Here is a 24,583-nt window from a genome sequence, read left to right on the forward strand (position 1 = left end):
GTGCCTAAGATATAATCCTCTAAGTACAAAACTGGCTGTAAACTCAAAGGAATGCTTATGAGGTAATGTGGCAAGTTGAGGAGAGCAGGACGACTAATCCATTGGTATATGGGGTTCCTCTGCCACCATCTGTGTAGACCCAGGATAGGTCACCATCCCTCTGCAGGCCTTGTTTTATCAAATATGAAATAAGAGGTTTGACCTCAATGGTCTCTTTCCAACACAGACATTCTATGCTGTATGATTCCAGGTTCAAAGTTCAAAGCTTAGCCATGAGAAATTTAAGTGGAGTCATGGTGACAGTTGTCCCTTCTATCACCTCTCACTCCTTGCAGATGAGAGCCTAGATGAGGGCAGCCGCATAGGAATGGGAACAAGGGGATCCAAGATACACTAATTTTAAAATAATAGAACAGAGTTCCACATCAGGTGGAAAAGGACACAGCAAAGAGAACACCAAAGAATAAAGCCTAGGGGGCCAGGAGGCCAAACTAATGTTGCCAACAGAAGCAGGACATTTGAAGTGGGGAAGGGAAAGAGTTGGAATGGGCATAAGGTGTTTGTGGGTGGTATCAGATTTTTGGAAGGGAAGGATGATGAGATTGGATCGGGGCAGGTTCAGTGTGAGAGATCATCAAAGCCACATGAACGAGAAATGCTTGAAAATCATCCCCATTCCCTGTGGCCCACATTTACCTCTGTCCTTGAGACAGAGGCAGAGTGGCCAACAGTGAAAGCTCCAAAAAGAGGGCCATGACTGTACGAGCCACAGAAGAGGGAACATGCTGTTAGTTCAGGATGAACAAGACCAAGGATAACAGCAGGGTGCTCTCAGCCAAACTCAATTACACAGGACATGATGGGCAGTCCCTGCTGCTCTGATTAAACGTGGTTTCCAGATACTATCTCACTGTTGTAAAGTTCTTTATATGGCAGTGAGTAAAAAGGAAATGTCAGGGAAGACAGCTAGATGTCCTGCACAGCATTCACTCCTCCTAGGAGCCTGCAATAGGCACCTCAGATTCCAAACTTAAGCCTTGCCCATCATCATCCACCACCCACCTGAATGTATCTCAATGAAAACACACACTGGCTGGGCATGGTGGCTCACGCCTGTAATCCCAGCACTTTGGCAGGCCAAAGCTGGCAGATCACCTGAGGTCAAGAGATCGAGACCAGCCTGGCCAACATGGTGAAACCCTGTCTCTACTAAAAATACAAAAGTTAGCCAGGTGTGCAGGTGGGCACCTATAATCCCAGCTACTCAGGAGGCTAAGGCACGAGAATTGCTTGAACCTGGGAGGCAGAGGTTACAGTGAACTGAGATCATGCCACTGCACTCCAGGCTGAGGCACGAGAATTGCTCGAACCTGGGAGGCGGAGGTTGCAGTGAGCTGAGATTGTGCCACTGCACTCCAGCCTGGGTGATACAGCGAGACTCAGTATAAAAAAAAAAAAAAGGAAACACACAGTGAAGAGGAGTTGTAGTATCATTTTCCTCCAGCTCCTTTTCTGCCCCTCTCACTCTCCTTGAAACCACTGACGCTAAGAAATAAGAGGTTAGAACCCTTCTCTTATTACCCTTATCTAATTACTTAATGTCTCTGTGTTTTCCTAGAAGGAGAATTCACTACCTATACCAGGTCTATCCTGTTTTTGGTCTCACTTAACACTGCTATATGTATGTGCATGTCTACTAATGCACGCCAGCAAGAGTTTCTCTAGAAAATTGCTTTCCAACCTTGTTCATGATATTTGTATGACCTACCAGGGCATATGCTCTTGATCAAAGGCAATAGGTTTGAGGGCCCCAGAAAGGCCAGGCCCTGTCCAGCCACCCTGAGGGACAAAGGGTGCAACATCTCAACACATCTGAATCAATTCAGTGCACACCAGGGGGGAGATCACCTCCTCTAGGGTAGGCGTCAAAGCATGAAATTCCTGGGCTATACCTATGCACACATATTCAGTAATACAAGATAATGTCAAATTGCTGTCCAATATAGTTGTTTTACACTCCCAACTTCATATCTTCACCAACATTTGGTGCTTGTTGTCAGACTTCTCAAAATGGTAACACATTGTGATCTAAATTCACATTTCTCTGAGTGCTAATGAGTGTGAGCATCTTTTATTAGTTTCTTGGCCATCTAGTTTCCTCTTATTAAAATGCACATTTTTATCTTTCTCCTATTTTTCTATTGGGTTCTTTTTCTTTAAGACAGAGTCTCGCTCCGTTGCCCAGGCTGGTGTGCAATGGCACAATCTCATCTCACTGCAACCTCCGCCTCCTGCATTCAAGTGATTCTCATCCCTCAGCCTCCCAAGTAGCTGGGGCTACAAGCACGCACCACCATACCTGGCTAATTTTTGTAGAGATGGGGTTTTCCCATGTTGGCCAGGCTGGTCTCGAACTCCTAGCGGCAAGTGATCCGCCCACCTTGGCCATCCAAAGTGCTGGGATTATAGACATAAGCCACCACGCCCAGCCAGGTTCTTTTTCTATGGATGTGCAGTTCTTCATATATTCTGGATATTATTTATCAGTTACGTAAGTTGCAAATATATTTTTACTGTTTTTGGTTTGTCTTTTCACTTTTTTAGTGGCTCTTAATCTTAAAATAGTCAAATTTATTCTTTTTTATAGTTATTTATTTTATATCATATCAAGAAAGTCTCTTTTTTAATGGAGACAGGGTCTCACTCCAGTGCAATGGCACAATGCACAATGCATAGCTCACTACAGCCTCAACTTCTCAGGCTCAAGTGATCCTCCCACCTCAGCCTCCCAAGTAACTGAGACTACAGGCATGAGTCGCCATGCCCAGCTAATTTTCTTTTTTGTAGAGATGGGGGTCTCACTATGTTGCCCAAGCTAGTCTTGAACTCCTAGTCTCAAGTGATCCTCCCACCTCAGCCTCCCAAAGTGCTAGGATTACAGGTGTGAGCCACCATGCCCAGCCAAAAAATTCTTATCTAAAGCAATAAAGATATTATTTTATATTATGTTTATAAAGATACTGCCTTTTTATTTAAGTCTTTAATACACCGAGAATTCAAGGTATATGAGGGATCCAATTTCATTATTTTTCCCTTAAGTATATACAATTGTCATAGCACCATGTATTGTGTAAAATTATCTTTTGCTGAGTGATATGCAATAAATGAATGGATCTGTTTCAGGGCTTTACATTTGGTTTCATTGGTCATTTTGACCATCCCTGGGCCAGTGCCACAATGCCTTAATCACTATGACCCTAAAATATAACTTCATATCTGGTAAGACTGGTACCCACCTTACCAAGGACATGGACCCTTCACATTTCCATCTGAGTTCCTCAAAAACCATATGGGGATTTTTATTGGAATTGCATTGCATTGGGATTGCATGAATCTATAGATCAAATTAAGAAGATTGACATGTTCATGATGTTTAATTTACCTACCTAAGTACATGCATATTTCTCCATCTATTTATGTATTTTTAGTGCCTTTAAAAATATTCTCAAATCTCACAAAAGAAGATACACAAATGGCAAATAAGCATATGAGAAGATGTTCAACATCATATGTTATTAGAGAACTGCAAATTAAAACAAGAATGAGATATCACTATATACCTATCAAAATGACCAAAATCCAAAACACTGACAACATCAAATGCTGGTGAGGATGTGGAAACCCGGAACTCTCCTTCATTGCTGGTAGGAATGCAAAATGGTACAAGCCCTTTGTTATAGACAGTTTGGCAGTTGTTTACAAAGCTAAACTTACTCTTACCGTACAATCCAATCACATTCTTTGGTATTTACCCAAATGAAGGGAGAACTCATGCCCACACAAAAACCTGCACACTGATATTTATTATAGCAGCTTTATCCATAATTGCCAGAACTCAGGAGCAACAAGATGTTCTTCAGTAGGTGAATGGATAAATAAACTGTGGTACATCCAGACAATGGAAAATTATTTTTTTCTTTATTTATTATTATTATACTTTAGGTTTTAGGGTACATGTGCGCAATGTGCAGGTTAGTTACATACGTATACATGTGCCATGCTGGTGCGCTGCACCCACTAACTCGTCATCTAGCATTAGGTATCTCTCCCAATGCTATCCCTCCCCACCTCCCCCCACCCCACCACAGTCCCCAGAGTGTGATGTTCCCCTTCCTGTGGACAATGGAAAATTATTCAGCACTAAAAAGAAATGAGCTATCAAGCCATGAAAAAACATGGAAGAACCTTAAATGCATATTACTATCTGAAAGAAGCCAATCTGTATGATTCCAACCACGTGGCATTCTAGGAAAGGCTAAACTATGGAGATAGTACAAAGATCAGTGGTTATTAGGGGTTGGAGTGGGGGAAGTGAAAGAGATGAATAGGCAGAGAACAGACGATTTTTAGGGCAGTGAAACTATTTTGTGTGACACTATAACATAGATGTCATTATACATTTGTATACATACCCACAGAATGTACAACACCAAGAGTGAACTCCAATCTAAACTATGGACTTTGGATGATAATGTGTCAACAGAGGTTCATCATGTGTAACAAACGTACCATGCTGGTATGGGATGTTGATAGTGGGGGAGGCTGTGCATGTTGGGGGGTTTGAGAGGGAAGGGAATATATGAAAACTGTACTTTCTACTCAGTATTACTGTGAACCTAAAACTGCTCTAAAAAATAAACTCGGCCAGGCATGGTGGCTCATGGTGGCCTGTAATCCCAGCACTTTGGGAGGCAGAGGCAGGTGGATCACAAAGTCAGGAGTTCAAAACCAGCTTGGCCAAGAAGTTGAAACTCCCGTCTCTACTAAAATATAAAAATCAGCCAGGCACGGTGGCAGACACCTGTAATCCCAGCTACTCAGGAGGCTGAGGCAGAATTGCTGGAACCCGGGGAGCAGAGGTTTCAGTGAGTCAAGATCGTGCCACTGTACTCCAGCCTGGGTGACAGAGTGAGACTCTGTCTCAAAAAAAATTAAAATAATAAATAAACTCTAAGAAAAGCATATTTTTGGCTGGGTGCTGTGGCTTACACCTGTAATCCCAGCACTTTGGGAAGCCAAGGCAGCCAGATTATGAGGTCAGGAGTTCAAGACCAGCCTGGCCAACACGGTGAAACCCGTCTCTCCTAAAAATACCAAAAAAAAAAAAAAAAAAAGTTAGCTAGGCTTGGGGGCGTGTGCCCATAGTCCCAGCTACTTGGGAGGCTAAGGTAGAAGAATAGCTTGAACCCAGGAGGCGGAGGTTGCAGTGAGCCGAGATCGCTCACTGTGTCTCAAAAAAAACAAAGAGAAAAGCATCTTTTTGAAAAGTTTTCGGGCCAGGCGCGGTGGCTTATGCCTGTAATCCCAGCACTTTGGAAGGCTGAGGTGGGTGGATCATGAGGTCAGGAGTTCGAAACCAGCCTGGCCAACATGGTGAAATCCCATCTCTACTAAAGATACAAAATTAGCTGGGCATGGTGGCATGCACCTGTAATCCCAGCTACTCAGGAGGCTGAGGCAGAAGAATTGCTTGAACTCAGCAGACAGAGGTTGCAGTGAGCCAAAAATGCCCAATTGCACTCCGGCCTGGGTGACAGGGCGAGACTCCATCCCCCCCAAAAAAAAAAAAAGTTTTCAATAAACTCTTTTCATGAAGATCTTGTACATCTTTCAACTTATTGATACTTTGTTTTTGTCACTACTGTGATAACTTTTAAACATGTATCTTCTATTTCTTACATAGCCATATTAATTCCAGCAATTTGTTAAACATATTAGGTAAAAATAAATTACTTCTTCCTTTCTAATCTTACCTTTTAGTCTAATTATAAAAAGTCAGCCAGGCGCGGTGTCTCATGCATGTAATCCTAGCAATTTGGGAGGCCAAGGTGGGCGAATCACAATGTCAGGAGATCCAGACCATCCTGGCTAACACAGTGAAACCTCGTCTCTACTCAAAATACAAAAAAATTAGCTGGGCGTGGTGGTAGGCGCCTGTAGTCTCAGGTACTCGGGAGGCTGAGGCAGGAGAATGGCGTGAACCTGGGAGGTGGAGCTTGCAGTGAGCCGAGATCGCGCCACGGCACTCCAGACTGGGCGACAGAGTGAGACTCCGACTCAAAGAAAAAAAAAAAAAGGTCAAAAAAAAAAAAAAAAACAGTGAATAGACATGGTGATACAGGTAGTCTTATCTCTTTTTTTTCTTTTTTTTTGTTTTTTTTTTTTTGAGACAAGATCTCACTCTGTTGTCCATGCTGGAGCGCAATGGCACAATCACAGCTCACTGCAGCCTCGGCCTCCCAGGCTCAGGTGACTGTCCCGCCCCAGCCTCCCTTGTCCAAGCTGGTCTGGAACTCCTGGGCTCAAGCCACCCACCTGCCTCAGCCTTCCAAAGTGCTGGGATTATAGGTGTGAGCCACCACGCCCAGCCCAGTCTCGTCACGTCTTGATTCTAACGTTTCACTGTTAAGAATAACATTTGCTGTAGATTTTTGGTACATATTTTTATCAGGTTAAGGAAGTTCATCTATCCTAGTTTGCTAAATATGAGTATTATGAATGGGGGTCAACTTTATCACATTTTGTTTCAGCATGTATCAGGGAGACTGCTACTTTTTCCCCTTAATCTGTTAATTTACCAGCTTTTATATTTATTCCGCCTTTGATATTTTTCTTTCCTTTCTTCTAGCTTCTTCTCTCACTTTCCTGGTTTCTGCTCTTTTCTCATACTTTCTACCTAGAATTTCTCTTTCAAAGTAATTCTGTTTCTTCCTTTTGTATTCACCGGGGGTAGGGGAGATCAAAGGGAGGTAGTTCTCAGGGTAATCAATAAATATTTGAATGGCTAAAAAGTAAAATACCTAACAGGTGCCAGGTCCTTGAGGTGACCTTACCCAAAACCAGTCTTCAAATGTGCCATATTACATTTATATAAGTCGTTCCTGTCTTGGGCTTAAAAAAAAAAAAAAAAAGTTACTTAAGATGCAGTCACTAGAGGAAGAATTATAGTAGAATGCTTTAAACAGAAATGGTGTTTCATCCTCTAGAGAAACATGGAAAATGCATTAGCTATCATCCGAATTTTCTTTTGAACACAGTACTATATTTAACTACTAGCACTTGGGTTCCCCCATTTAATACCTAGAAAGTAGGGTACTAGATTATAAAAATGCCAAGTATCTTAAGAGAGACAAGGAATAACGTTTATGCATTCTGTAATTCAACACTGTATGTTAAAGAGGCCAGCCCATGTCTCTTCTTAATTTTAAAATTAAAGAAGCCGAACCCAAATTTCTGAATTCTAGCTAATAATTTAGGACCCACTTAAAAAAACTTTGCCAAGTTTTTTTCATTAGTCTATATTTAATTGTCCTAAAGTCTGTACTTCATTTAATTCCATAAAATGCATATATTTGAGGGAAGATGTTAGAGTAACTATGATCTAGAAATGAAAAGGGCACTTACACAAAAGAAACAAATCAGCAAACAACTCTGTAACAGAATTCTGGAGTCTTTAGTCTTACAAAAAACCATATTAAACATCATAAGAGAATACAACATTTAGTCCATACCTGACTCTAAAGAGTCCCTCAACTATAGCCAGGGTTACTTTTTTTTTTCTTGTTTTGAGACAAGAGTCTTGCTCTGTTGCCCAGGCTGGAGTTGGAGTGCAGTGGTACGATCTCGGCTCATTGCAACCTCTGCTTACTGGATTCAGGTGATTCTTGTGCCTCAGCCTCCCAAGTAGCTGGGAGTACAGGCATGCACCACCATATCCGGCTAATTTTTCTATTTTTAGTATAGACAGGGTTTCGCCATGTTGCCCAGGCTGGTCTCAAACTCTTGACTTTAGGTGACCAGCCGGCCTTGGCCTCCCAAAGTACTGGGATTACAGGTGTGAGCCACTGTGCCCGGCCAAAATCTTTATTTTGTGATTTCTACAAACCTTTAATCACTTTTAGATTTTAAACATTTTTCCAACATCTATAAGCTAGAATAGATGGGGATCTGTTTTTTAACAGAAATTTTAAGCTGTTTTAGAGAAAAATAAACTTGGCTCAAATGACAAATGTGAAATTATCAAAATTACGAAGCATAGAAGGATGTGGGAAAGGGCTGTAGTGTTCACAACACACAGGAAACTATTTCTCAAAAAATATATATTAAATGTACTTCAAATATAACAGAAGTTAAATGCAGAATAGCATACATATACCTCTCCAAAATCTGTTAATAATTTTAAATGAGGTTTGATAAGTAAATTGGCCTCCACCAATAATCCAAAGATATACTAGTAAAGCTTGATGCCACTGAGGAGGGAGACAGCCTGGTTTAAATGACTGAAATTCATTCAGTCATTTAAGCAGTAGCTTATGAGCACATCAATTAAACATCTAACAAACGAGAATTGTGGATGTGCCACTATGTTAAGCACCAAGAATGTGGCTCTAGAAGAGCAACAGTCTAATGGGTAAGCTGTTTGTGGAAATGCCCAAGGAAAATGCATGGAAAGAACTATAGGGCCCGGCATGGTGGCTCATGCCTGTAATCCTAGCACTTTGGGAGGCCGAGGTGGGCGGATCACCTGAGGTTGAGAGTTCAAGACCAGCCTGACCAACATGGAGAAATCCTGTCTCTACTAAAAATACAAAATTAGCTGGGTGTGATGGCGCATGCCTGTAATCCCAGCTACTTGGGAGGCTGAAGCAGGAGAAACATTTGAACCCAGGAGGTGGAGGTTGCAGTCAGCTGAGATCGCGCATTGCACTCCAGCCTGGACGACAAGAGTGAAACTCTGTCTCAAAAAAAAAAAAAAAAAAGAAGAACTCTAACAGAAGTATACGCAAGCCGTTGGGGAGATGGGAGGGCTGGGGAGATAGCACAAGAGGGAGGAGAAGGAGCCCACGATGTCTAAGGAGAGAATCAGGAAAACTTCACATAGGAGCATCTGAGCCAAGGACTAAAGTCAGAATGTGAGTGTCCAGGCACACAGAAGGACAAGTGACAAATGTGAATGGACAAAAATTACACAGTGCACTAGATAATGTGGGGAACGACTTTACCTCACATGTCAGCCAAATAAGCATTATCCTTTCAAGCTAACAGAAACTATAAGCAAATAATTCTTGATGCCAATCCAAAACATGTAACTGAGTTTTGATGGAATTTGGTAAGGAATGCCTGAGGCTCAAAATTAAAAAAAAAAAAATAGACCAGGTTTAAATCCGTCAGGAGGGAACACACCTTGGGCTAACTGATGCGGGCAGGTAAGGGTTTGAGGGTTTGCATTTGCAAAGGTATAAGGGGCTAAGGTTACTTAGGATGCATTAAAGGCCTTCAGCAGTGGACGTGGCTGAAGGGATGCATGGAGGTAGGGGAGAATGTATCCAGAACAGAGGCTGAAAACATGGGAAAGTGTTTGAGACCTGGGCCTAAAAGGACTGTGACATGGCATTAAAAAGTTTGTGTGTTATCCTGTGGGCAACGGAAGGCCACCACGGGCTCTTTATGCAGGAGAGGACCATGAGATGTGTGCCTTAGAAAGATCTCTATGGCAGCCACATGGAGACTGGAAATACACAGAGCATCAGGAGGCTCTAATGTTACCGACTGAATGTTTGTGCCTCCCCAAAATTTGTATGTTGAAATCTAACCCCCAGTGTGATGGTATAAGGAGGCAGGTCTTTGGGAAGTAATTAGGTTTTGAGGATAGATCCTTCATGAAGGGGATTAGTGCCCCTATAAGAAGAGGCCAGAGAGCTACCTTTCTGCGTTGTGAGAATACAGTGAAAAGTCAAGTGTCTGCAACCTGGAAGAGAGCTCTCACCAAAATCTGAGCATGCTGACACCCTGATCTCAGACTTTCAGCCTCTAGAACAGTGAGGAATAAATTTCTGTTGTTTGCAAGCTATCCGGTCTATGGTACTTTGTTATAACAGTTTGAACTGGCTAAGACATATGGAGAGAGATTTTGAGGGTTTGAATTGTGTTGGTGACAGTAGGGATGAAAAAGAAGTGATTAATTTGAGATATATTTAGAAGGTAGAAATCAATATAACTTCTTAAAAGACTAGTATAGAAATTAAAGATAACCGAAACTTTTAGTTTGGTAAATAAATGGTATATCATTAACTGAAAAAGGAAAAGATGGTTTGAGAAGGTGATAATTATTATAACTAACACTGAGCACTATACTAAATCCTTTAAAGCACTAACTCATTTAGTCTTCACAACAACTGTATAAGGTCCCTAAATCTACAGATGAAAAAAACCAATGCACAGAAAGGTTAATAAATTTGCCGAAGGTCACACAGCCAGAAATGGCAGAACCAAGATGTGAACTCAGACACACTCTCAACTACCACATTACACTGTATGGTACACAACCAGTTAAACATCTCTCATGTCTGAGGGACATCAAGGGAGTTGTGTTTAATTTGCATTTGGAAAACAGACCTAGGGCTCACAAGAAGAATATGGCTATGAATTTTAGTGTCATCAACATAATTGTATTTCTTGAGGCCATGGGAAAAATGAGATGGACATTTAGAGTGAAGAGAGAACAAAAATGTAAGGAGCAGCAAGACAGATACAAGAAGGACACTAGGAAGGAGATTTTTCAAGCAGTGATTGTCCACAGGCTGGCTCAGTTGCCACACCACAGAGGTACAAACTTGAAGTGGTCTGGACCTTCTCCATGTGAAAATGGCAAATCCATTCACTGTCTGCTGGATGAATGGACTTATCATCGAGCTATTTGCTGGATTTACCATCTAGCTAAAAGATAGCTAAAAGACTCCAGCTTAGACTATGTCATCAAGAAAGGAGGCCTGATAGAGCATGAAATGGGGAAAACAAGAAAAACAAACAAAAATGGATGCTCTCAGCTCTTGAAAGGATGATTTATACCAGTGTTTGAGCAAAGCAGATTCTGCCTTCAGAGAAGCAGCAGCAAAGCTAGCTGATTTCTCAAGCAGCACCCCATCTCATCCATCACCCACTTCCCCTACCTGCCCCCCCAGCCTACACCATGGGACCTCTGCTCTGCCAAGAGGGCAGGGCTCCAGCCACGCTGCAGCAACACCAGAAGCGCACAGGAAAACATGCTGTTGCATAGACAGCGCAAATAAATAATGGCTCTTGTGATAATCAGCTTTTGTTTTTAATGGGCTTCACATGACTCATCAGCTATCATGTATGCTATAGCCTGAGCTCTGGCTCTAAATCAAACAAGTTCAAAGGGAGGAAGAAAGGAATAATAGCAAAAGATGAGCAGATAGCTCAAGAAGCCTTAATCCTACTGAGGAAAAACAGAAATGGAGGCAGGAAGAAGACAGTTTCCCCTTTGAGCACTCAGGTACCGAGGGTCCAGAGAGGGCGGAAGCTGAAACAGCCACAGAGAGAGGCAGCCTAGTTACCATGGTGCCATCCTGCCAGCCAGCAAGGTTTCACCAGACCGTTCCCTTTCTGCCACAGTTCCTGTCTTGTGGGCAGCAGAAGCACCAAGAAAGAAGAAAAATGGTTGTTTGTATTCTTATGGCTGCAGGGTCATATCTCTGTGACTTAACTATTTCTACAAGTGACAAGGAGAAAGTGGTAAGAGACAGAGAAAGCAGCCAAGATGGGGGTAAACTCCTTTGCAATGTATTAAATCCAACTTCATTCTATGGATAAAATGCCCTCATGAATAAACACTCATCCCCAAAACATCTTTTTTTTGTTGTTTTGGTATTTATAATCCAAGAACCTTGACAGAGAATGTCAGCTTTTTCTCAAGGCTCTTTCCCACAGTGACTTCTGATAATGGGGGTTGGGGTTCATTCCCAGGTGAAAAGCATGAGTTTGTGGCAAAGAAAACAGTATTGTTTGGTCACCACACTGGAATGGAAGCCAGGATATTCTGAAGGATGCCTTGGCACTAATACAAATTAGCAAATGACTTTAGCACTTCTGAGCCTCAATTTCTTCATCTGTAAAATGAGAAGAATGGACTGGGTGAATATGAAGTCCTTCCACTCTCTTAACCTATGCTTATGGGTGCTCAGAGCATGGGAACCCTTCCAGGTGTCTCTTGTGGTTAGGCTGTCCATGTGTCAGGACCCTGATTGTGCCCCCAGAGACACACAAGTGTGAGAGTGGCTACAACTCAATGGAAGCAATAAGTAAACACATACACACTCACAAAGTTAGATCCCTATATTTAATTAAACCATGGGTTAGTAGACAGGAACCATATCTTATGCATCTTCACACACTCAAAATCCAGCCCAGTCCAGGCACTGGGCTTAACAAATGTTTACTGCATGCATTTTGAGGCAAATCTTTAAAATGTCATATTATGAAGCTTTTCAGACATGTCGGTTATGGATTGAATTGTGTCCCCCTAAAATTCACGTGTTGAAGCCCTAACTCCCAGTACCTCAGAATACAATGTTTTTTGGAGCTAGGACCTTTATAGAGGGAATCAAGTTAAAAAGAGGTCATTAGGGTGGGTCCTAATCCACCCTCATGGTCTCTTTACAAGAAAGGAACTGGGATCACAGATATGAACACAGGGAGGATGGCATGAAGAGACATAGGGAGAAGACAGCCATCCACAGCTAAGCAGAAAGGCCTGGAACGGATTCTCCCTCACAGTCCTCAAAAGGGACCAACCCCGCTGACATCTTGATCTTAGACTTTCAGGCTCCAGAACTGTGAGGCAATAAATTTCTGTTTTTGAAATCACACAGTTTTAAAGCCACCCAGTTTATGGTACTTTGTTACGGCAGCTCTAGTAAACTAATACAATATCCAGAAGTAGAATTATATAATGAAATCTCCCATCACACTCAACACCCAGATCTTTCACTCTGGCATACTTCATTTTGTATTTCTAAAATATATGGACATTTCCTTACATAACAATACCCTTATCAAACCTAACAGAATTAACACTAATTTAAAAGCAGATTTAATTCCCAGAAGAAATAAACCTTATACTAAAACACACACTTACATTCCTCTATTAAAACTATTAACACTATTAGGCCGGGCACGGTGACTCATGCCTGTAATCCCAGCACTTTGGGACGCCCAGGCGGGAAGATCACTTGGGGTCAGGAGTTAGAGAGCAGGCTGGCTAACATGGTGAAACCCCATCTCTACTAAAAATACAAAAATTAGCCAGGCATGGTAGCATGGGGTCCCAGCTACTCAGGACGCTGAGGCAGGAGAATCACTTGATCCTGGGAGGCAGAGGTTGCAGTGACCCGAGATTGCACCACTGCACTCAAGCCTGGGCGACAGAGCAAGACTCTGTCTCAAATTAAAAAAAAAAAAAAAAGCTATTAACACTATCAAAAACAAAACACCAATAAGCTTGAATTTTCTCAAACAACCCTCAGAGGATAAGCAAGACTCTCAGAATAATTCAATTTCCTAATCAGCTCTCATATTCAACAATTTCCTGAAAGTAAACACCTATGTTTCTTTATTCAAGTACAGAAAAGAAAGGAAGAATGGAGTCAGTATTCATACCCACTCCCTGGTCACTGAAAATGCACTTTTCAAACTAATCCCAAGAAATTTAGTAGACATCATTAAGTCTTTAGTTTAAAAACAGTACGTGCAATGGTATTGTATGTTATATTGCACATAATTTAAGTGCATGAAAATTGACATGACAGAGCTCAAAACCACTACCAAAAAAAAAAAAAAAAAAGATAAATACAAAACCATACCTTTACAGGGCAGAGAACCGCTTGTTATTATTTTCTAAAACGTTAGAGACTGGAGTTACCAATGCTTCAACAATTGAAAACTTCCAATCACATGTCCTCTTCGGGAAGGTTACTTTTTGTCTAATGTTAAGACAAAGAGAAATGTTAAAGTCAGAATGGCCTACTTAAAAAGTTTTTCAAGAGTCTTTGGAAAAGCAGTTCGCTCCATCAACTTTCAAAACAGGCATCGCTGTAAAAACCCACAATCCAGCTAATTAGTCTCAGCTGTTTGTCATATGGCACTGCAGACCAGTCAAGTGATTTTTGCCCCTTTCAAGCTTACCAAGTTCCAATTCGACTGGCCACTCAGAGGGTGGCTTTATTAACCTCTTCTGGTGTTAGAAGACTCGCACTTCAGCTCTTTCTTCCGCCCACCTACCCCGTGAATCAAAAAAGTAGGACATTTGTTTTCTTGAGAAAACATTTAGAAAAGTATTATATTCTCAAGGCCCTTAAAGGTTATATTCGTATTGTTGCTTACAAATACAATGCCTGATCCAAACAAACAATATGGGAGATCAAATGGAAGTGGCAGGAGGGATGGGGCTAGATTACTTACCAGACCTTGCAGCTGGCCTCCAATTTCATAAGTAAAACTGCCTACAAGGGAGTCCACCCAGATATCTTTCTGGCATCTCAAATCCAACATGTCCTGTACTCACCTCCTTTGCTTTTCTCCACAACCTTGCTTCAAACCCACTTCTCTTCCTGTGTCTTGAATCACACAATCCCAACACAGCCAGAAATCTGATGGTTCTCATTAACTCCTCCCTCTCTGCCCCTCCCACTGCCAATTGACCACCAAGTCCTAAGGATATTCATCTTCTTGCTCTTACTCCAAGTTTTCATTATTTCTTGGATGGCTATAATAAACCACTTATTTGGTTTTCTGGTCCCCACGTATTCTTGACTCTGATCCATTCTCCACACCACACCCAAAGTGATCTTTCCAAAAGGCAAATGAGAGTCCATTACTCTCCTGTTAATGGCTCCCCACAATCTCCACAATAAAATCCCTACTCCTTAAGCTTCTGCCTTCAGTATCACCTGCCTCCTTCCTATTAGCTGCTAGAGTCCAGCCATCAGTACTTTTTATAATTCTCTAAGTTAAGCGGTTCTCAAACTGTGGTTCCAAGACCAGTATTATCAGCATCTTCTAGGAACTTATTAGATTTGCACATTCTTGGGCCCACCCCACTGAATCAGAAATTCTGAGGACAGGGCACAGCTGTCTGTGGTTCAACAAGCACTCCAGGTGATTCTGATAAACACTAAAGTGTGGGAGCTGCTGCTCTAAATCCACCAAGCTCTGTTTACTAAGAGAATCAGCTCCTTAGCTCCTTGTGCCAGCAATGCTGAGCTGGATACACCTTCCCTGTGCTTACTGTTTCTAGAACTGGTCACCCCGTATGCTAATTATTCAATTTATTTCTTGGTCTTTGTTGTTGTTTTGTGACAATCTTGAAGACAGCGGTTGTATCTTGTTTTTTATTCATTCACCCCACAATCACTTATTGAGCACTTATGAATTATTGGGTGAAATGTTGGACATAGAACTAATCAATCTAACCCTTGCCTCTAGGAGAAGCTACGCTTTCATTTTGGCAGCTCAAAGTGTGACTGAAGACTCAGTCTGTCCAATCTAAAAAAACCACCACTGGCCTCAAGAACTGTGGGCAACTAAGAAAAGTCTGAGCACAACCAGTCTGACATCTCTTCTCACGGTAAATGAAATGGAATTTTTGTTTCACACTTGACGAAAATCTCATGAAAATGCACCCCTTTCTCTTGTATATCACACAGCAACCTCGAGAATTTTGAGAACAATTTAGTAAGAAAATGTATCAAGATTTTTAAATCCCAGATTAAAATTCATCAGAGTTAGCTTCCTTTAATTACAAGTTCATATTAGCACTTCTCAACCCTCAGGATATATAGGAATCTCCTAGGGATCTTTCAAAATGCTAATTCTGATCCAATATTCATGTAGGGGGAGATTGAGACCATCCTGGCTAACACGGTGAAACCCCGTCTCTACTAAAAATACAAAAAATTAGCCGGGTGTGGTGGCGGGCGCCTGTAGTCCCAGCTACCCGGGAGGCTGAGGCAGGAGAATGGCGTGAACCCAGGAGGCAGAGCTTGCAGTGGGCCGAGATCGCGCCACTGCACTCTAGCTTGGGTGACAGAGCAAGACTCCGTCTCAAAAAACAAAAACAAACAAAAAAATCCTGTAGGGGGCTCAGGAGTCTGTATTTCTCCTAGTAAGCACCCAGGTGATGCCCAGGTAATACTAACATTCCTAACTCTGGAACTATAATTTGAATGGCAAGTAAAATTATGACAATACCATTTTTCACAGTCGGCTTAAAGCAACAAAACCTTTTTTGGATGCTTTTGTATTGAAAGCTTTCTAAAATATCTTTCAGACTTCAGAATAAAGATGGCATGCTCAACATGTACATGTGGTTCTGCTGCCTCCCAAAATCTCACTAATATAACAATAAAGAATGTTTTATTTCTTTTAGACATAAACTCACAAGGACAAAGATCAGGTAGTGGAAGCAACAGAATGGTAGAAGCTAGAGAGTAGATGGACTAGAGGTAACTGATTAGCAGACCTCGGAAAGCTGACTCTTCATCTGCCAGTAGGGAAATCCAAGAAGGAACTCATCACAGAATCTCCAGAAAGTCTCAGGGATTCAGAACCCCAAAACTTCTGGAATTTGGGGGACAGTAAAATAGGGACTCAAAACAGACAGAATGGTGGTCATCTGCTTAAAAAGCAGCTCAGCACACCAAGAGAAGAAGAAAAGAAAGAACGAACTACCAAATAGAAAATAATGAACAAAATGGCATAGTAAGTCCGTATCTATCGATAATTACTTTAAATGTAAATGTATTACATTCTCCAATTAAAAGACATAGAGGTTGGGCACGGTGGCTCACGCCTGTAATCCTAGCACTTTGGGAGGCCAAGGCGGGCAGATCACTTGAGGTCAGAAGTTCAAAACCAGCCTAGTCAACATGGTGAAACTCCATCTCTACTAAAAATACAAAAAAATTATCCAGGCGTGGTGGAGAGCACCTGTAATCCCAGCCACTAGGGAGGCTGAGGCATGAGAATTTCTTGAACCCGGGAGGCAGAGGTTGCAGTGAACAGAGGTTGTGCCACTGAACTCCAGCCAGGTGACAGAATGACACTCCACCTCAAAAAAAAAAAAAGAAAGAAAAGGCAACCTATAGAGGGAAAAAAATGTAAATCTGATAAGGGGTTAATATCCAAAATATACAAGAACCTCATACTACTGAATACCAATAAAACACCCCCCAAAAGAAAAAAAAATTTAATGGGCAAAAGACCTGAATAGACATTTTTTCAAAGAATATATAAAAAATGGTCAACAAGTATATGAAAAAGTCCTCCACATCACTAATCATCAGAGAAATGCAAATCAAAACCACAATGATTTTGATTACCTCACATCTGCTGGGATGGCTAATTTAAAAAAACAAAAACAAGAGATAAGTGTTGGCAAGGATATGGAGAAACGGGAACCTTGTACACTGTTGGTGGGAATACAAATTGGTACAGCCACTATGAAAAACATTATGGAGCTTCTTTAAAAAAATGTTTTCAAAAATTTTAAAATAGAATACCATAGGATTTGGCAATCCTACTTCTGGGTATAATACATCTGAAAGAATTGAAATCAGGACTTCTGAGTGATATCTGTACTCCCACATTCACTGCAGCATTATTCACAATAGCCAAGACTTAGAAACAACCTCAATGTCCATTGACAATGAATGAATGAAGAAAATGTGGTCTATACATACAATGAAAAAGTATTCAGCCTTAAAAAAGAAAGAAATCCTGCCACCTGTGACAATACGGATAGGTGGAAGATATTATACTAAGTTAAATAAGCCAGACACATAAAAATACTATGTGATCTCCCATATATTTAATATATAGAATCTAAAATGTCAAACTCTCCAAGCATGGTGGCCACTCCTGTAGCCCCAGCTACTCAAGAGGCTGAGGCATGACAATTGCTTGAGCCCATGACTTCAAGGCTGCAGTGAGCTATGATCACGTCACTGCACTCCAGCCTGGGCAGCAGAGCAAGATCTTGTTTCTAAAAGAAAAAATTTTAATTTAAAAAAAAGTACTCAAACTCCCAGAAGCAGAGAGCAGAATGCTGGTTGCCAGGGACTGGGAGGAGGGGGAAATGGGAAGGTCATAGTTAAAGAGAACAAGTTTCAGTTATGCAAAATAAATAAGTTCTGAAAAGCTATTATACAGTATAGTGTCTATAGCTAATAATACTGTATTATTATATACTGAAAATCTGCTAAGAAGATAGAACCAGTGTTAATTGTTCTTACTACACACACAGAAAAGTGCAATAATAATAATAAAGGAAGCAGGATAAAACTTTGGGAGGTGATGGATACGTTTATGGCCTTGATGGTGGCGATGGTTTCATGGGTGAATATCCCCAGATTCATCCAGATGTATACATTAAACATGTACAGCCTTTTATCTGTCAATAATACCTCCCATAAAGTAGTTTTTTAAAAATAAATTGTTAAGTAGGGGAAGGAAAGAACGAACAAACAAACATAGGAACAAATGAACAAACTCAGGTAAGAAAAAGGAGATGAAAATGGCATACTTGTGGCAGGGGTGGATGGAGGAATGAGCTAAATTCTCTTCTTCTGTAATAAAGTATCAATAGATAATGACTAAAACTGAAAAACTGACCACAGAAATATAAATGTGTCATTTAGAGACTAGATGTGTAAACTACTGCAAGACTTCAGTGGTTAACTCTGGGGAGCAGGAAGTGGGCTGGGGGAGAGGAGTCTACTGGTTTTTTGTAACAGCCCTTGTAGAACAATGTCCACATATAACTTTGGTAAATTTGGCGGGGCATGATGGCTCATACTTGTAATCCCAGAACTTTGGGAGGCAGAGGCGGGCAGGTCACTTGAGGCCAGGAATTCGAGACCAGCCTGTTTGCCTCCATAATAAATGGCTCCTGACCGCTGTATTGATTTCGTGTCTTTTGTTAATTTATATTTCCTTCTCCCTCCCCTCACCTTTGCTGTCAGGCAGCTATCCCTCACCACAGTAATCAGTGTGCCTTCCTGCGACAACCCCCTACCCCTTCCGATGCACTGTTTTTAATTGACAAGGCACCTGGAAACCAAATAACCAAGCTTATTAGAACTATGTATAAAATGAAGAAAAATGGGCACCAAAAAATGTTCTGAAAGTTGCTCTGTGATGCAGGTTGGCAATTTTCAATACATTAACCATCTGTCCAACTCAGAACCCTTTGGCCTTACTATCAACTATGGGTCAGTAGGCTGGGTGACACTTAGTGGGACCAACCATCCCAGTTTAGTGGGGACTGAGTTATAGCGCTGAAAGTCATGCATCCCTGGAAACCATATCCCAGCATTGGGCAAATTACTTCATCTTCTTCAACTTGTTTCATCATCTGTAAAATGAAAGATAATATCTGCTTTGAAAGATTGTTGAGGATTAAATGAGAAAATGTTTATATAATTCTTGACACATATGGTAGCTGTAGCTATTGTAGTCACTTGCATATTGTTATTATCAACCCTAATATCAGGTAGAAAAAGAAAGTATTCTTAGAAACATAACCTGTAATTTGCTTTATATATAGTAGACTTCAGGAAGCTGCAATGTTTGCTTTTATGAATTTCCTTCCCATTTCATTACACACATTTTGTTTCAGGGACTAAAACATATTAAAGAAATTTAATAGTTCAACATTTCTGATTTCTCTACTGGACAAATGCCTGGCAGGTTTCCACTATATTTTCATAGCCATGACCCTTTTACACTATGGGAGCCCTGGGGTATTTATGTCAGTAGCCGCTTCTAAACTTGTGAACAGAAATCAGCCTGCCACCTCACAAAGAAGAGGCATCATATCTGAAATTTGTTTTTAATTTCCATTTCACTTATTTCCTTCATAATAGCACCAGATTATTCAGTCTTCTAATTATTATTATTTTTTTTTTTTTTTTTGAGATGGAGTCGCACTCTGCCACCCAGGCTGGAGTGCAGTGGCACGATCTCAGCTCACTGCAAGCTCCGCCTCCCGGGTTCACGCCATTCTTCTGCCTCAGCCTCCCAAGTAGCTAGGACTATAGGCGCCTGCCACCACGTCTGGCTAATTTTTTGTATTTTTAGTAGAGACAGGGTTTCACCATGTTAGCCAGGATGGTCTCGATCTCCTGACCTCGTGATCTGCCCGCCTCGGCCTCCCAAAGTGCTGGGATTACAGGCGTAAGCCACCGCACCTGACCCAGTCTTCTAATTATTTAGTGAATTCAGTATGTTGGTGTGGGGCTGAAAATCTGCATTTCTAAGTTCTAAACCAAGTCATTCACTAAATATGTCAATTATATCCCTGAAAAATAAGGGCTTTTATCACCAAACAGATGAAATACCATTTCTGAACTCAAAAGCTGAAGCAACTCCCTACTCCACAGTTATTAATTACAGCCTGAAGGAAATTGCTCACATCTATGCACCCCACAGACAAAAGGGCACAATTGCTAAAAGAACAGTTCCAAACTTTGGGATAGATAATGGAAAGAATCACAAGTTACTCAAAGCCAAAATATGGCCTAGGAACCCTCTAAGAAGCAGTAGAGACAGCAGAAAGAGCCAGACAGGTAAGACTCTTAATAAAGGCTCCCATGGCCTGTCCTCCCATACTCATATTTCTTCTCCACCCAGTGTCCAAGGCCTGTGACCACAAAACACAGGAGAACACAGAACCTCAGAGAAGCCTTGAGGGGCAACTGGTCAACCAATTAGGGCAGGTGAAAATGGATCCAGGACTGGCAGCAGAATCACCTAGGGTATGTGATGAAAATGCAAAATTCTGGGTCCCATTCAGGCCTCTGAATTAGGATCTCTGCAAGGCAGGCCTAGGGAATTTGCATTTATAACAAGCTTCCCAGGGGCTTTCTGGTTATACACAATCAAGTTTGTAAGCCACTGTTCTAGGGAGACAACAGATGGCAAAAATGTACAACTATAGTTAGGCAAATAGCCTGTACATCAAGATCATATTTAACTTCTACTAGCCTCAGATACCAAATCTGTAAAATAGGGATAATAATACTGACCTAGCAAGGTGGTTGTGAGAATCAAATGAAATAAGTAATAGCCTCACACACACTGTCTCACATACAGCAGGTGCTCAATAAAAGTCTATTCCCTCGCTTGTGTATGGCATTCTAATGAAGACTTACAACAATAATTTTTGAATAAATATCACCCGTTTTGAATAAATATCACCAAGGAAAGCAGATGGCTAGGAAAGTTAAGGCCTCAATGTTAATGACTCATCAACTACAAAGGCCGAGGTCAGCAGCCTTAACCAGCGATTGAGTCATGAAATGTACTTGTAGACAGTGGTTCTCAAGCTTTGGGGTGCATCAGAGTCACCTAGATGGTTTTAAAACACAGACTCTAGGCCCCACCAGAGTTTCAGATTCAGTATGTCTGGAGTGGGGCTGAAAATCTGCATTTCTAAGTTCCCAGGTGGTGCTGATGTTACTGGTCCTAATCTGACACTTTGCAATAAAAAAAGAAAAACTATGCTGTGTATATTTCCTGTTTGCCACTAGACTGGTTAGTTTCATGTAAATAGAGAAAAAAACCAAGAAACCAACAATTTCTGAGGCTGTGCTGCCTCTGTCCCTGAGAATCTTACTATGTTGTTTGAACAATGCATAGAGAGGACAGGGAGATTTGAGTTCTATCTTCCCACTCACTTGCTGTGTGACTCTGTATGAGACATATGATCTCTTCCAGCCTGAGTTTACTCAGGCTGGGAGTAAAGGTGAGCTAGGCACTGGTTCCCAAACCAGGTTGTCCACCAACAATCACTAGAGCAGTATTTAAAATAAAATATAGATTCCCAAGCCCTAGCCACAAACCTAATAAATTAGAATCACCAAAGGAGAGACTGAAAAATGTGTTGTTGTTTCCTGTGGGTGTGGTTTTTTTTATATATATATATATACTTTAAGTTCTAGGGTACATGTGCACAATGTGCAGGCTTCATACACAGGTATACATGTGCCATGTTGGTTTGCTGCACCCATCAACTCATAATTTACATTAGGTATTTCTCCTAATGCTATCCCTCCCCCAGCCCCTGCCCCCTTAGAGGCCCCAGTGTGTGATGTTCCCCTTCCTGTATCCAAGTAATCTCATTGTTCAGTTCCCACCTATGAGTCAGAACATGTGGTGTTTGGTTTTCTGTCCTTGCGATAGTTTGCTCAGAATGATGGTTTCCAGCTTCATCCATGTCCCTGCAAAGGACATGAACTCATCCTTTTTTATGGCTGCATAGTATTCCATGGTGTATATGTGCCACATTTTCTTAATCCAGTCTATCATTGATGGACATTTGGGTTGGTTCCAAGTCTTTGCTATTGTGAACAGTGCCGCAATAAACATACGTGTGCATGTGTCTTTATAGTAGCATGATTTATAATCCTTTGGGCATATACCCAGTAATGGGATTGCTGGGTCAAATGGTAATTCTAGTTCTAGATCCTTGAGGAATCGCCACACTGTCTTCCACAATGGTTGAACCAATTTACACTCTCTTGTGAGCATGTTTTAAACAAAAGCTCCCTGTGTGATTTTCATGTATAGCCAGTTTTGAGGAAGCATTAACATGGTAATCTTTCTCCAGCATTAAAGCTCTTGGGTCTTTTTGATTTCCAATTCACAGAGTCCTGAGTCTATACTTATCCAGTAGCCTTCTCCTTTTATATTTGCTTCACCTGGCTATTCTTCCTAAAGGAAGCATACACTGTCCTCAAAGAAAGGAATCTACTCTGCTTAGCAGTTCCATTTCTCATATATCAATAAACTGGCATTCTGGTTTCATTTAAAAAATAAAGTCCAGGATAGGCACAGTGGCTCACGCCTGTAATCTCAGCACTTTGGGAGGCCAAGGCAGGCAGATCACTTGAGGTCAGGAGTTCGAGACCAGCCTGGCCAACATAGTAAAACCCCATCTCTACTAAAAATACAAAAATTAACCCAGCATGGTGACACGCTCCTGTGGTCCTAGTTACTTGGGAGGCTGAGGTAGGAGGATCCACTTGAGCCCAGGATGTTGAGGTTGCAGTGAGCTGGGTGACAAAGACAAGAAAGAAGGGAAGGGAAGGAAGAAGAGAAAGGAAGGGGGAATGGAAGGGAGAAAGGAAGGTAGGAAAGGAAAGGAGAAGGAAAAAAAAAGAAACCAGAGGCCCTTACAGACCACAGCTACATATTTGGATCTTATACCTATTACAATGAAAGCAACTAGGGGATTTTAAGCAGAAAGATATGATCTGAATTCCTTTAATTTTTAAAATTTTGTCTCATGCTCCTCAAGAGTGTGAATTCCTTTTTTTGGACATCACTGGCTTTGTGTGAAGAATGGGCTATGGCGGGGAGGGGCAAGAATTGGAACAGAAAAGTAGCAGTACAGGCCTTTAACCAGCAGCTGGCACAGAGCAGGCACTTGGATATTTCTGCACTGCTTTAACATAGGGAAATCATAATATACTTGTTTCACCTCCTAATGTATTTCAGAGGAGTTCAAGGAAGAGACTCTGGGTGTTAGCAAAGTTCCATCTAGATGTCACTTCTTTTGAACAACACATACAATTTTGGATTGTCCACAGTACAACTGGCTCCAATCAAGAAGTATTAGAATAAGAACATAAAAAGAACACACCAGGGAACCATCAGACCGGGTTTCTGGAACCATCCCTGCCATCAATTAGCTATGTGACCTGAGGCACAGCTCTGGATTTCTGGGAGGGGAGCCTGGGCTACAATTTCCAAGGTCCCTACTAGCTCTTAAATTACACAATTCTGTAAGTGTAACAAATGTGGTTTCCTTATCTGGGTGGCAAAATGGGCTGATGACTCAGGGTAAGGTTTTTTGTTACAGATTTTCAACCTCCCAGAGAAGCTCTAGTGAAGCTAGAATCAGGGTGTTAATAAAGAAACTGTCCAGTTTTATTATTTCCTTTCCAGGGTATGGTGGTCAGCTGGAAATCTGGGAAGTAGATATTCCTGGCAGCTGAGAGCTTATCGTGCAGAGACTGAGAACCCAAGTCCCTGTGTAACCCTTCAGGTACACGTTCTCTGTGGTCCCCTGCTCTCATGTGGAAGCACACAAGAGACAGGCACTGAAGACCAGCCTGTCACTTCCTCCTGCTGGTAGGCTGTTCCCAAAGGGTCCACTCCTCTCCTATGGCCAACCTCGCACCTCCACGAGAACCCCATTTCGCATGATCCCTGGGGGCAGTGGTTCTCAGCCTCAACTGCAACTGCCCATCAGAATCCCGTGTGGAGACAATAAATAAATAAATAAATAAATAACAGCCTGAGCCCTACCCCACATTTACTGACTTAGAATTGGGGTGAGGGAGAGGTTAGAAAGACAACAGTGGTAGAGTTAGGCTTAGTTAGTTTTACATGATGGAGAGAACATGTCACTTGGGAAACTGCAAGCCAAAGAGGTTGAATGAGTTGTCTAATGCAGGGTTTCTTAGCCTCGGCACTGTTGACATTTTAGGCAGGACAATCCTTTGTTGGGGGCTGTCCTGTGTACTGAGAATGTTTTGCAGCATCCCTGGCCTCCACCCACTAAATGCCAGGAGTAACTCCCCAGTTGTGACAGTCAAAAATGTCTCCAGGCATTGCTAAATGTCCTATGTGGGGTGGGGCAGGGAAGAAAATCACCCCCAAC

At 41.6% G+C, this 24,583-nt stretch overlaps 1 protein-coding gene across 5 annotated transcripts in view; it reads right to left on the reverse strand.

Annotated features, from left to right (window-relative positions):
- RAB27A (RAB27A, member RAS oncogene family) overlaps nucleotides 1-24,583 on the reverse strand; it is an 84,972-nt gene that overhangs the window by 52,463 nt on the left and 7,926 nt on the right. For 3 of the 5 annotated variants that reach the window (XM_054451948.1, XM_054451950.1, XM_054451949.1), the window contains exon 2: nucleotides 13,722-13,841. The exons of 1 other annotated variant lie outside the window; for it this stretch is intronic. The gene's annotated coding sequence lies outside the window, so the exon portion shown is untranslated. Of the gene's footprint in view, nucleotides 1-13,721; nucleotides 13,844-24,583 lie in introns of those variants that run through there. One more of the 5 variants, XM_054451953.1, reaches the window with a different exon arrangement.

Source organism: Pongo pygmaeus, chromosome 16, assembly GCF_028885625.2.
Source record: "Pongo pygmaeus isolate AG05252 chromosome 16, NHGRI_mPonPyg2-v2.0_pri, whole genome shotgun sequence".
In the NCBI taxonomy this organism is placed as follows: domain Eukaryota; kingdom Metazoa; phylum Chordata; class Mammalia; order Primates; family Hominidae; genus Pongo; species Pongo pygmaeus.